The 12,960-nt window shown below is 43.0% G+C and overlaps 1 pseudogene; it reads left to right on the top strand.

The window, feature by feature from the left end:
• Positions 1-332: 332 nt before the first annotated feature.
• The window catches only part of LOC114630159, a 47,426-nt pseudogene continuing 34,798 nt past the window's right edge, over positions 333-12,960 (top strand).

The raw sequence follows: 12,960 nt of genomic DNA, 5'->3' as shown, positions 1-12,960 counted from the left end.
TGAGCTAGGGCCAGGCCCGGTGGAGGCTTACACTGCTCAGAAGGGAGATTAAGGATGGAGACCTGGAAAAGGGGCAGGAAGCCCAATGAGGAAATCCTCAAGACCTGACAAACCCATAGTATCAAAAGTAGGCCTTGATCTAGGCAACTCTAGGTTAAGGTTCAGGTTTTGCAACCTATTAGTGGTGTGACCTTGGGCAAGTTACATTCCCACTCAGAACTTCAGTTTGCCTGTCTGCCAACTTAGGTAACAGAAGTTTTTGTTTTCACAGGGTTGCCTGAAGCTACTCACTGGTGTGAATCCTTACTACTTAGTGAAGGGTTCGGCAAAAGATGGTACTTAGTACAGGCTTAGCAAAGGTCTGTGATAATGATGGCGATGTTGGTAGTGATGGTGGTCCTGATGGTGAGGGTGGTGGTGGTAGTGATGGTGATGTGGTTATGGCGAACAGTGGTATTGTGCTGCTGATGAGGGTGATGATAACAGTGAGGATGGTATGGTGGCAATGGTGTAATGACTGTAGTGGTGAGAATGTTGGCATTACTGTAATGTTGATGATGGAGGTAACTGTGATGTGGTGGATGTATATGCTTGGCCCAGGGAGTGGCACCATTAGGAGGTGTGGCCTGTTGGAGGAAGTATGTCACTGTGGGTATGGGCTTTGAGACCTTCCTTGCAGCCTTCAGAACAAGATGTAGAACTCTCAGCTCCTCCTGCACCATGTCTGCCTAGATGATGCCATACTCCCACCTTGATGAATGTCTGACCCAGCCTCAATTAAATGTTGTCTTTTATAAGAGTTGCCTTGGTCATGGTGTCTGTTCACAGCAGTAAAACCCTAATTAAGACCGGTGGTGATGGTAATTATTATGGTGATGATACCGGTGATGATTATGGTGATGATGATGGTGATGCGACAATGTTGGTGATTGTCATTACTTGATGCCATCACTAGATCGCAGTGTTTTGTGTCTTGAAGATTTTTGCTGATGGTTAAACTGAGATTAGTAGAGGTCAAGTAAATTGTCCAAGTATATCTCATTGTTGAAATTTTTAGTACAGGATGAAGAGTTTTATCTTTGCATGAAAAAGAGACACAATGCTTGAATGACTTCACATACATACATAGATACTTACAAACATACACATACATACATGCATTTACACATGCACATCACTCATGTACAGATATACAGATAAACACATACATACATGTGTACACAATGTATATACATACTCATACACACATACATTTATAGACACATACACAGATAAACACATGCACATATGCACAATGCACATATGTGTGTATACACAAACACAGACACACACACACACACAAACACACACACACAGCTCAGTGTCAGTTGTTTTGTTGAACTTGGTGAAAATCTGTCAAGCTGGAAGTTGTTTATGGACAGCCCCTTCTGTTTTTAGTAGCACTAAATAAGGGATACTGTACTTATTATAGGAGACACTCAGGTTGAGCAGAGACATGGATAAATGCATGAGTTTAGCAAAGAGTTTTTGCCACAGAATTTTAAAGGATATTATTGCCCTCATTGTCATGGAAACCAAGCAATATCCCAGCCAAGCATGACCTCAGCAAAACCACTTGCACATTATGGAGAGACAGAGGGATTTCTGCAGTGGGACATTTCTGTTGGGGGAAGTTTCTGCTTCATGGTAGAGTGAGTTCTGTCTGCTCAGTGGACTTTTGGTGCTTGAGGGTCCTCAATAGTTATCCATGAATATGGAGGAGTTCAAGTAACTCAGATGTCTTGGCACACAGTACCCACCCCTGCCATTCCTAAATTCATTTCCCAGCTAGGGAAGGCATATTCCTAGCTATAATTTTATTTACAAAGGCCTCTAATCTGGTGTGAACTCAGAAGGCATGTTTGATTAACAAGTTTCTCAATTAACCAGCCAGAGAAGAACAGAGGGAAGCATTCTGCAGATGTGTGGTGTTCACAGTCCTTATGACTTGGGAAGTTTTCCTTGTGGGCCATGAAAGAGGGACACAGTCTGAAACTTTCCCTTCCTGCTGTGTTTACTGATGGGTCTCTTCTAATATTAGATCAAAAATGATTAATAATATTATGTTTCAAGGCTCTCAGATTTGTCAATTTTTTCCCATCTAAAAGCATATAATTATAGATTATTTTTAAAAACCAGAAAAGGAAATCAGCCATGAACCACAATCTAACGTGTCCACAAGCCTGTGGACATACTTGTCAGGGTGGTTTTTGTATAGATAATTTTGCATGTAATTATGAGTGTATGTGTTCTGCCTATATAGCACATTACAGTTTATTTTAATCATCATTATGAATCTTCCAAATGTACATAAGACAAAATTTTTTAACAAATACCTGCATATTTAACACTCAGATTCATGTTAGTATTCCCCATGTTTCAGTGGGCTGTGTCTTGTACTCTTTTTTTTTTTCTGCAATGGTTTAAATTAAACCTCAGACTTCAGGGTATTTACCTAAATCAGTGGCTTTCGTCTGGGGGCAGTTTTGATGTCCGTTTTTCCCAGGGGACATTTAGCAGTGCTTGAGAGAGCTTTGGTTGCCCCTCTAAGGGGATATGTGTAAGCCAGGGGTGCTGCAAAACTCCCAAGATGTCCAGAGAAGCCACTTCTCCTTAAGGAAGAACCACCTTGTCTCAGATGTTGAAGGGGCTTCACCAAACTTCCTGCTACATGTCAGGAAAGGCATGTTTGTAAAATGTTAAACTTCATGTGTTCACGGTGATGGTTTAAAGGAGAAATGCCCCCCATAGACTCAATTGGATCACAATTGTTGTGGCTGTTTGGGGATGGGTAGGTGGTGCAGGGTGGCTGGAGGAAGTATGTCACTGGGGGCGGGCTTTAGGAGTTTATGACCTCTCCCCACTTTTAATTTGTGCTCTCTGCTTTGTGCTGGAGGTTGAGATGAGATCTCTTAGCCTCCTGGTCCTGACATACCTGCTTTCTGCCACGCCTTCCTGCTCTGGCGGACTCTTAGCCCCCTAGAACCATAAGCCAAAATAAATTTTTCTCCCATAAGTTCCTTTGGTCGTGATGTCTATCACAATACCAGGAAAAGTAGCAGATACAAGCATACATCGTTTTCATTTCTACAAAGCTAATTCCTCAAGAACCATCTAGGACCTAGTTCACAGCCCCCTCTAAAAGAATGGAAAGTGTCCTTTACAACCGATTTTGGGCAAGTCCTTTCTCGTTTCATTAGCACCCTTTAAGGACTCTTATTGTAAATTACTGGGAAATCATCTACCAAATGGATTGATCAAAATTTACTCAAGGATCCAGAGTTTTCAGACATTGGTTTTGCCTTGGGGATTCAAGCAAATTTTATCTATGAAAAAAGTAAAGTCTGCTTCTATTTCACCTTTTATTTCTTGTCTTGCTTATGCGCTGCTTGGACTAGCAGTGAACACTATGCAGGTGTGGAAGTGAGAGTCTGTGACTTGCTCCCAGTGTTAGAAGGCTCAATGTTTGCCATTCTTATAATGTTAACTGTAGGTTTCTCATTGCAGAACATTAGAGTAGATACTCCTATTCATTTGTTATAGATAATAAAAGATGTTTAAGGTTCATAGAAAAAAACTGAGATGAAAATATCCTTCACAAAAGTTTTATGAGGAGTGTGATAGATTCAGCTATAGACAATTAATGAAGTCTTGAGGTGGGATCGCATCAGGAGAGATGGCACATGGTGTTAGGCAGCCATGACGAGACCTTGAGGTAGGAGAGCTTTAGGGGCGGTGGCCACAGAGTAGGAATCCCAAAGGGAAAGAGACAGACTCTCTTAGCATCCTACCATAGGCAGCATCACGAGGTCTTGAAGGACGAAAGAGACTTCGTAATACAAGGGGATTTCTGGCTTGCACAGGTTTCCAGACAGTGTTGTATGTTCCACATTACATGACTTGCTTCCATGCTAGAAATCACAAGGCTTCAGAGCAAATAAAAATTGTAACTTAGGGTTATGTTGCAGTTCCAGTGAGAGAGAGCGGGCGGCGGGGGGGGTGCACCTCAGAATTGTGAGGTCTTAGCAGCTCTCTGTAGCTGGCCTTGAGGGAGAGATTGTAGGGGATGTGTCTTGATTTTGGGGAGTCAGAGCAGTAGCTAGAGACTGATGATCTAATGATTTTTACTTTCACTGGATGTTTTTATTTTGAAAGACTGATTTCTGTCAAAGGCTGTTTATTTGAACATCTTGGGATGATCAGTGGTCTTCCCCAACTCTGATGGGTTACAGTGACGGACTTCCATGTTAGGAAGAAAGCTCTGCTTGGTTGTGGTATTGTTAGTCCTTTCGTTGTATCATGGACTTGATTAGTTAATACTTTTTGTATCTATATTAATGAGAAATTGATGTATTTTGTTTTTACTTATAATATCATCACCAGTTTAGTGCCAGGGCCATGCTCCTCGTATATTAAGCTGGTGCTAGCATCTCCTCCTGCATTTTCTGAATTGTTAGAATTGCTGTTGCTATTACTTCCCCTTTGAACAGATCAGCTAGGACTGATCTGTCTTCTATGTCTTCAATATTAGTCATCTGTGATTTTATTTAATTAAAACAAACCCTCAGCCTATTGTCATGGGCAATCTATTGTTTTCATATCTACCATCTCTTTTTAATAGCTGTAGGATCTGTAGTGATGATCTGATTTTCATTCTAAATATTGGTAATTTGTTTTCCCCACCACTTTTTCTTATTGTAAAAATTTTATATTTCCCCTTGCTTATAAGTATTTTCTTTACTCTAAATTTGCCTTGTTCTTGTTTTTTAGATTATTTTTATATTTTTTCAATATAAGTCAATTTTTAAATTTCCCTCGAAACATGGCATAAAATTATCTCACATATTTAAATATATTTCATTATTATTTAGTTGAAAATATTTTCAGATTTCCTTTCTGATTTCTTCTTTGACCTGAAAGATTGGGTGTTATGGGTGTTATTTATTAAAAGTGTCTTATTTGCCAATAAGTGGAAGATTTTTCTGTATATTTTCTTTTCTTTCTTTCTTTTTTCTTTCTTCTTCTTTTTTTTTTTTTTTTCGAGACAGGGTTTCTCTGTGTAGTCCTGGCTGTCCTGGAACTCACTCTGTAGACCAGGCTGGCCTCAAACTCTTGAACTCAGAAATCTGCCTGTCTCTGCCTCCCAAGTGCTGGGATTAAAGGTATGCGCCACCACCGCCTAGCTTCTGTATATTTTCTTATTGACAATTTCAGGGATTTTCTTTGTTTTAATTTGAATGATTTCATCTTTGAAATTCCATAAACTTGTTCTATGGCTCAGAAAATGTTTTGTATTGCTGAAACTTACATACATACTGGAAAGGAATGTGGGTTTTTTCAAAGTTGTTTATCTTTTCTGTTATATTAATTTTTAATGAGTTTTGGGTGCTGTTATTAGGTGCATGTGTATTTATGACTAATAAACTAATCACTTAATTTTTTCAGTTCACTGATACAGGTGCAAGCTGTTATTCCTGGCATTTAAATTGGGATTTAACTTGGGTGCTGGGATTTAATCTCAGGTCTTCCTTCTTGCAAAGCAAACACCCTCACCCACTGAACAATCTCCTCACCAGTTCTATTAGATACAAAATTTATCTTAGTCATTTCAAAGTTTTAAAAATAATTCCAAAGTCTGGATTATTTTTGGGTCTATTTTCTACATATTGCTTTCCCTTAACTGAGGCCACTTTTTTTTTTTTGCCTTTTAAACAAACTACTAATGTGTATTTTAATGTTTTATTGCATTCTGAAAATTTGGTAAACAGCTGAAGATCGTAATTGTATTTACTGTAGAAAAAAGCATGCTCTTCTACGTTTCTGTAGGAGCGAATCCACTGAACGTTATTTCTCAGCCTGGGATTGTCATAGCTCTACTTTTGTCCAGTTTACCAACAGATTTAAATATATTCATGGTGGGATCACAACTTTCCGTTCAGCAGGCTCTGCAGTCTTAGCATTTAGGATTCCAGAGACTGCCTGTAATTCAAGGCTGATCCTGGGCATCTGGGCCTGGGCGACACTCCTACCTTTTTGTTTCCTTGCGCCATTCGCTTTGCTCTCTGGACCGGTGAGATCTACTCAGTCTTGGTTCCCTGCTCTGGTCATTCAGAAGGAACAGTTCTGTGAAGTCCCGAGTTTGTACATGGGGGTGGAGCCCTTTCTGATTTTCTCTTACTCCAGATGTTGCTAGTGAGCATCTGCATGCAGGCTTTGGGGGCGTCTCTGCTGGTGGGCCTATGCGTCGGTGTGTATTTAGCTCAGCCCTCCCACTCTGTCTCATTACCTTATTTTGCAGAGACACTGCTGCTTATGACTTGGGGGAGAGGCTTTTTCACATCTCCTTTCCGGACCCTAGTTTTGATCTGTTACCCTAAGCAGTGCTGAAGACCAGTGGAGAAGTGTAGGCAGGTGGGAGGGGGTCTGTTGTGTTTGCACTCCTGGGATTTCTGTTCTGGTAGTCTACACATAGCTATTGCTGCTTTGTAGAATTTGGATGTTTTCTCTTGTACTTGTCATTTTTCTTCCTTTTGTTTTCCCACTAAAGATTCGGCCACTGATACGGCTCTTCTCTCCTATAAAGTGCTTCTGACTTTCTGAATTCTTTATGTTCTTAGCTCACTTAATAATTTTTCTTTCTATGTTTTAATTAAGCAATCAATTAATTAAATTATTTAATTTTAAAAATTAGAATTTAACAAATTAATTAATTAATTTACCAATCAATGTGTGTGTATGTTGTAGGCATATATGTGACACAGCCCACATGTGGTGGTCAGAGGACAACTTAGGGGAGGTACTTTTTACTTCTACCATGTGGGTTCTGGGGATCAAGCTTTTGTGGTCAGGCTTGATGGTAGGTAAGCACTTTTGTCCAGTGAACCGTCTGGATGGCCTATCCTCCATTCTTCCCTCTCCTTCCTTCCTTCCTTCCTTCCTTCCTTCCTTCCTTCCTTCCTTCCTTCCTTCCCTCCCTCCCTCCCTCCCTCCCTCCCTCCCTTCCTCCCTCTTTTTAAGTGTTCTTTTATTTAAAAATTAAATTTAAAGTCAGTACACACACTAATGGGCCTTGTTATGGCCTTTTCAAACACATATGTTAAGATTCCTTGTTCTAATCTGTCTTCTGCTATCCACCCCACCCCCACTCTTTTTGCCCACCTCTTACAGATCCTCCTCCTCCTCCTACCTTCATGTCCTGTGCATTTCACTATTTTCTTTCTCTTTCTCCACCTTGAGACCTCTTCCTCTCCAGTCATGGTCAGTTTTTTCTAGTTTCTTCTCTCTCTCTCTCTCTCTCTCTCTCTCTCTCTCTCTCACACACACACACACACACACACACACACACACACACACACTCACACATCTACCTCCAGGTTCTACACATGAGAGAACATATGCTGTAGTTGTCTTCCTGACTCCCACTTGTTTTACTTAAAATAATTTCCAGTTCTGCCCATTCTTCTGCAAATGCCACGGTTCCATTCTTCTGTCTGTCTGAACAACTTCAGCTGTGTATACACTCCACATTTTCCTATTGATAGGCACCTAGGCTGAACTGATCTATCTGATCAAGGCTATTCTGAGCAGTGCAGCAGTAACCACGGGTGTGCAGGCATCTCCGTGGTGTGTCCTCTTAGGTATGCACCCTCAATGCTGTGGCGCCATCATATAGTAGTTCTATCTCACTTTAGTTGAACACCCTCATACAGTTCTGATGTTCATAGTGGCTGCACTAATTTTCATTCCCACTAGGGGAGCATAAAGGCTCCAGAGGATTTACCTTTTACAGAGTTGGGGAACTAGCCCAGAGATTTGAGGATAGGCTTAAAGCTAGACTCGTCTGAGTCTGAAACCTTGATTGGTTGTAGAATTTGGATGAGATTTTTATCTCATCTGAACTCAGTCCACATTGTTATCTGTTTTTGTCAGCTGTGACTGAAATAATGCCGTGTAACGACCTAAAAGCGCAGACTTCTTCATTCTTCCTGGTCTGCTGTTCATTTCAAAATTCCATATGATTCTCTCCTAATCATTTATCGAAGAAAAGTGTGTTGATGCCTTCCAAGGTGTTCTTCTGGGAAGTAGACCTAATTAAAAACTACTCCAGGCCTGCCTTTCCTGACTTTATACTCTCAAGAGGAGAGACAATGAACAAATAAATAGAATATATAGTATTTAGTGTACACACACACACACACACACACTGATACAGTAGGGACTTCTCCCATCTCATCTGAGGTCTGATAACATTAAATAGAAAATTCTAGAAATAAAGGTTAGTTTTAAATTGTGTACTGTTCTGAGCAGCACAATTAAATTGTGTTCCACGTCATTCTCTCAAGGTGCTGGTGATGAATTCCATTCACGTGTTAGTCACTTGGCTGTTTAGAGATCAGGAGTCACAGTCTTGGTTACTAAAGGCTGTGTTGAAGAAACCCTTGTTTTAGGCAATAATAGCCCCAGAGTGTAAGTGTCACAATGCTGGGGGCTCGAACATGCCCAAGAGAAGCTGCAAAGTATTTCCATTGAGAGAAAAGATCAAACCTTATTTTTTAATTAGAAAAGAAAAAAGAGTCACAGCCAAAGTTACTAAGATGAATGGACAGACCTGCAAGGAAAGAGAGAAGTCCAGGCTAGCTTTGCTCTCACGCTTCAGACTGCAAAACCACCCCTCCCCACAGTGCCCACTGCTAAGATGGAGGAAGATTTACAATTGCTCATACTTAGGAAAAGCAGTTCAGTAGGAGTCAACAGTCCCCCATCTCAGATGAAGAAGGACCCCTGTAAGGGAGCTGTGTGGAGCGTGTGGGATGTCGGGGAGAGGTGAGCTTGCTGTCACAATGTCATCCCAATTCTCCGTGAGCCTCCCAAACCTGGCATCTTGGCTCATTTTCCTGATTTGAGCCGTCCTGCTAGCTCTTTGTTTTACTGTCTTCTTCTAAACTGTGCCCTGGGGGGCTCACATTTCATAACCAAAGCTGCCTATCAAAGCACTTTGCTAAAGAAAATATATTTAGTCTGGAGAGAAATAATCTCTCCCCCTCAGGGACAGAAAAGGCTTCAGTCAGTGATGGTTTAAAATGGCATTTCCCACCCCGCCTGTCACTCACAATTATATTTTTCTTCTTTGTTTAAAATTGGGGAGGGGCGGAGTGAAGATGTGAAGGGGCCACCCTAAGGAAAGGGAACACGCTGCGGGGCACCTGCTGCACTCCAGGTCTGCTGCTCCAGCTGTGTGCTCAACAGGCTTTGAATGGGGTGGGGTTGTTCCCACTTTCCTAATGGGAAAATGGAACCTTGTACCTTCTGCAGCTGTGGGACGTGGTTCCTGTGAATCATTCCGACCTCTTCCATCACTCTACTGATCCTTTGGTGTGTGGGGAAAATTTAGAGACCGCCTCAGTGGTGGGGGCCGAGAGGGGCTTGCACGCTGCGGCGGGTCCCACATTCGGGAGGAATCCTATGGTTCCAGCGGCCTGGAGGCCTTGACGGTGGCAGGCCCCAATGACATGAAAAGGTCCTTGGTTCCAGAAAGGTTTATTGTCATGGCAGATGGTGGATGGATCTAGGCGTACCCCCCAGAACTCAGGGCAGTCCCGAGTTATATAGGGAGGGAGAAAGGGGGAGGATTGGGGGAGGATCTGGGGGAAGCATGCTTAATTTGCTCTGCCCTCTGGCCTTCATTAGTATGTAAATCCCTAAGGCCTGAGGCCTATAGTCTGGCCTATGTGACTGAACAACATAATTCTATGAAGACATGACTGTTTTTCAGGACCCTGGATTCTGGAGGGTGCCGAACTCCTGCTGGTTCTCACACAGAGTCTCATGCAGAGTCTCAGGGTTCTAGGCACCTGCTCAACCATGACCCAGGATACCCTTACGCAGTCCCACATCTCCTCCCCTTTACTTTTTTAAAAAAGGGGGGGGGGTCACTGTGAAAATTTTGGATGAGGAAGCCGAAAGAAAGCACTATGTAGGCCAGAGGGGTTAGCACAATCAAGTCACAGTATAAGGGGAGTTGGGGATAGGGGGGTAGGGAAGGCAAGAGATCATCGAATCAATTAAATACATATTGTACAATTTGAGAGTAATGACTTCTGATTAATCTAAATAGACATTATGATTTCTTCACTAACATGTCACTTCAGCTATGTGACTTTGGCAAGAGTTCATCCACAGTTGGTAGCGAGTATCTCTGGGTCTTCAGTCAGACGAGATGACTGGGAGAAGGCAGCTTAGCAGGTTCCAGAAGGTGGTGCTGTCTCAGCATCAGCTCATCTCTGGAGTCTGTGGTCTGACGAGATGTAGGCAGCTTGTCTCTGTTGGATCTGTGGATATAATCACAGGGAAGTAGCACCTCTGATGGGGAGGTATCTGGATATTGAGCATTAAGTCACTCTTGGAAAGTCAAAGGTGTTTGAGGAAATTGGATGGCTGAAGGAGAAAACATTGTGTTAATAATATCTGGGGTAGACATCCACAGTTTGTCTGTGAAGGGAAATTAGTTGTTAATTAAAAGCTGAAAGATGGTGATCAGCATGTTGATTTAACCTGTGGAAGTAAATTTAGATGACTTTCAAACCTTGAAGCAATTTTTTTTTTAAAGAGTTGAAGAAAGTGTTGGACATATATCACGAGTATTAGAGAGAAAAGGAAATATTAAAACAAAAGGTGAAAATTTTTTGGTTGAAAAGCACAAACGTTACTGTAGGTATTCCTGTTTGGGAGAAAATTATTAATGAAGGGCCTAAAAGCAGTGGGGAAGGGGGCCTGTTAGAAGCCAGGGCATATCTCCCTTTGTTTTTCTTAGAGAAAAGAAAGGCTAACTTAGAAGAAAAGTTTAAAGTAAGAAACATAGAAGTTTGATAACAGAGTCAGAAGGAGTTAAAGGGTGTGTAAGACTGAGCCATGGCGGGGAGACACCTGGAGGCCAGCAAAGAGTTCTTGGGAGAAGCTGATGGCTGTTCTCAGTTAGAGGGGGAGGGGAGAATTTCTGTTGGCAGGGTCGTGTAGCAGCTCTCAGGGAAGAAGTTTCATTGTTCTTGAGAAGCCAGCAGGCAGAGTGGGAAAGGCTGACCTCTGGGGGGGGGGTGTAAACATTTTGGCAGGCAGAGTGCGAGAGATTTTTGGGGGGAGGGGTAAAGAATAGAGATTTGTCATCTTGTAGGGAACACATGGAGAAGAGGGAGAGAGAGATAGACCTAGTCTTTTGAGCCAGGCAGGAGTTAGTGGTAGCTAAGATTCAGAGAGAAAATGTTGGCCCAGAACACATGGAGAAAGAAAGAGGGAGAAAGGATAGAGAGAGACCCACCTAGTCTTGGGGACTATGCTGGGGTTACTCATGGTTCCATGGAGAGGTTCTTGGCGGGCGCCAGCGGGGGGTAATCTTGGAGCTGGCTTTGTCCGAATCCTCTACCACCTGTAGGGAACGATGTAGGCCCATGTGTGGGTGCGCGTGGGCGTGAATATCTGTTGTGTTGTGGGTCCGTGTGTCTACCATGATGCAGTAGGCTGGGATTGTAGCTCAGCATGGCAGGAGCACACAGGATCTTGGCTGAGTTTATTCCCTGTAACACTGGGCGAGCGTGGTGGGACCCCCCCCCCCCAGCATGGAGAATTTTCACTCTGGTGTAGAGCTCTTGGACTGGGGATCTCTGGGCCAGAAGTTGGCTGGAGACTGACTGGTCTCAAGTCCTTGATTCTCAGGACCGAGACGGGGCATGTGGGTTCACACTGGACAACCCACTGCTAAGAAAAATGAGAGGGATTGGGGATCCCTGTGCTCTGAGGCAGCCAGGGACCGACTGGTCTCAAGCCCTTGGCTCTTAGGACTGAGACAGGGGCATGTGGGTTAACGTCGGATAACCCACAGCCGAGAAAAGGAGAGGGATAGGGGAAGAAGAAAGAGACCCTAGCAGCACCTGTGGGAGAGATTTTACTTGTTTAGCAGACTCAGAGGCCTGGCCAGGTTGTTTGAAGATGTGGGTCCTCGTGGCTGGAACACAGAGATCCTCCAAGTGAGAGATTAAGCAGCTGTAGCTTTAGTCAGCATGGCAGAAGTACGGTATCTTCACTGAGTCGATTCTTCACAGCACTGGACAAGCAGGGCGGGAAGCTCGGCTGCTTTCTGTAGCAGACTGGGGTGGCCCAGTTCTTGAAGTCTGGGGGTGTCTGTGCCCCACATTAGGCGCCAAAATGTGGGGAAAATTTAGAGACTGCCTCAGTGGTGGGGGCCGGGAGGGGCCTGAGGCCTATAGTCTGGCCTATGTGACTGAACAATGTAATTCTATGAAGACATGACTGTTTTTCAGGACCCTAGATTCTGGAAGGTGCCGAACTCCTGCTGGTTCTCACACAGAGTTTCATGCAGAGTCTCGGGGTTCTAGACACCTGCTCAACTATGACCCAGGATACCCTTACACAGTCCCACATTGGTGTTTTGAGATTGGGTCTAATGACACCTAGGTGGGTCTGGAACTAGTTGAGGATGAGGATGATCCTCTAGCTCCCACTTCTGAAGGATTACAATCCCAGGTTATCCCTACCACCCTCTTTTAGGCAGTGCTGAGGAGAGAACCTCGGGGTGGGGGTGGGGGTCTCTGTTATGCAAGACTTGCAGTGTTCCTGCTCTTCTTTGGGCTGGATGTGAGATATGGTTGTTTGCTTTTCCTTTAAATTTTCGTATATCTGTGTTTGTGTATGTGTATATACAGGACTGTATGTTTCTTTCTGCGTATATGTCTCTCTGTGTGTTTGTGTGTATGTGTGTGTTGTGTATGTGTATGGAAAGCCAGAGGTTGGTGCCAGGTGTCTTCTGTGCATTGGTGTTTTTTGTTGTTGTTGTTCTGCATATATTTCTTTTTTCTCTTTCTTTCTTTCTTTCTTTCTTTCTTTCTTTCTTTCTTTCTTTCTTTCTTTCTT

This window comes from Grammomys surdaster, unplaced genomic scaffold, assembly GCF_004785775.1.
Source record: "Grammomys surdaster isolate TR1022 unplaced genomic scaffold, NIH_TR_1.0 330, whole genome shotgun sequence".
Lineage (NCBI taxonomy): Eukaryota > Metazoa > Chordata > Mammalia > Rodentia > Muridae > Grammomys > Grammomys surdaster.
This window is presented reverse-complemented; position numbering and strand designations above follow the sequence as displayed.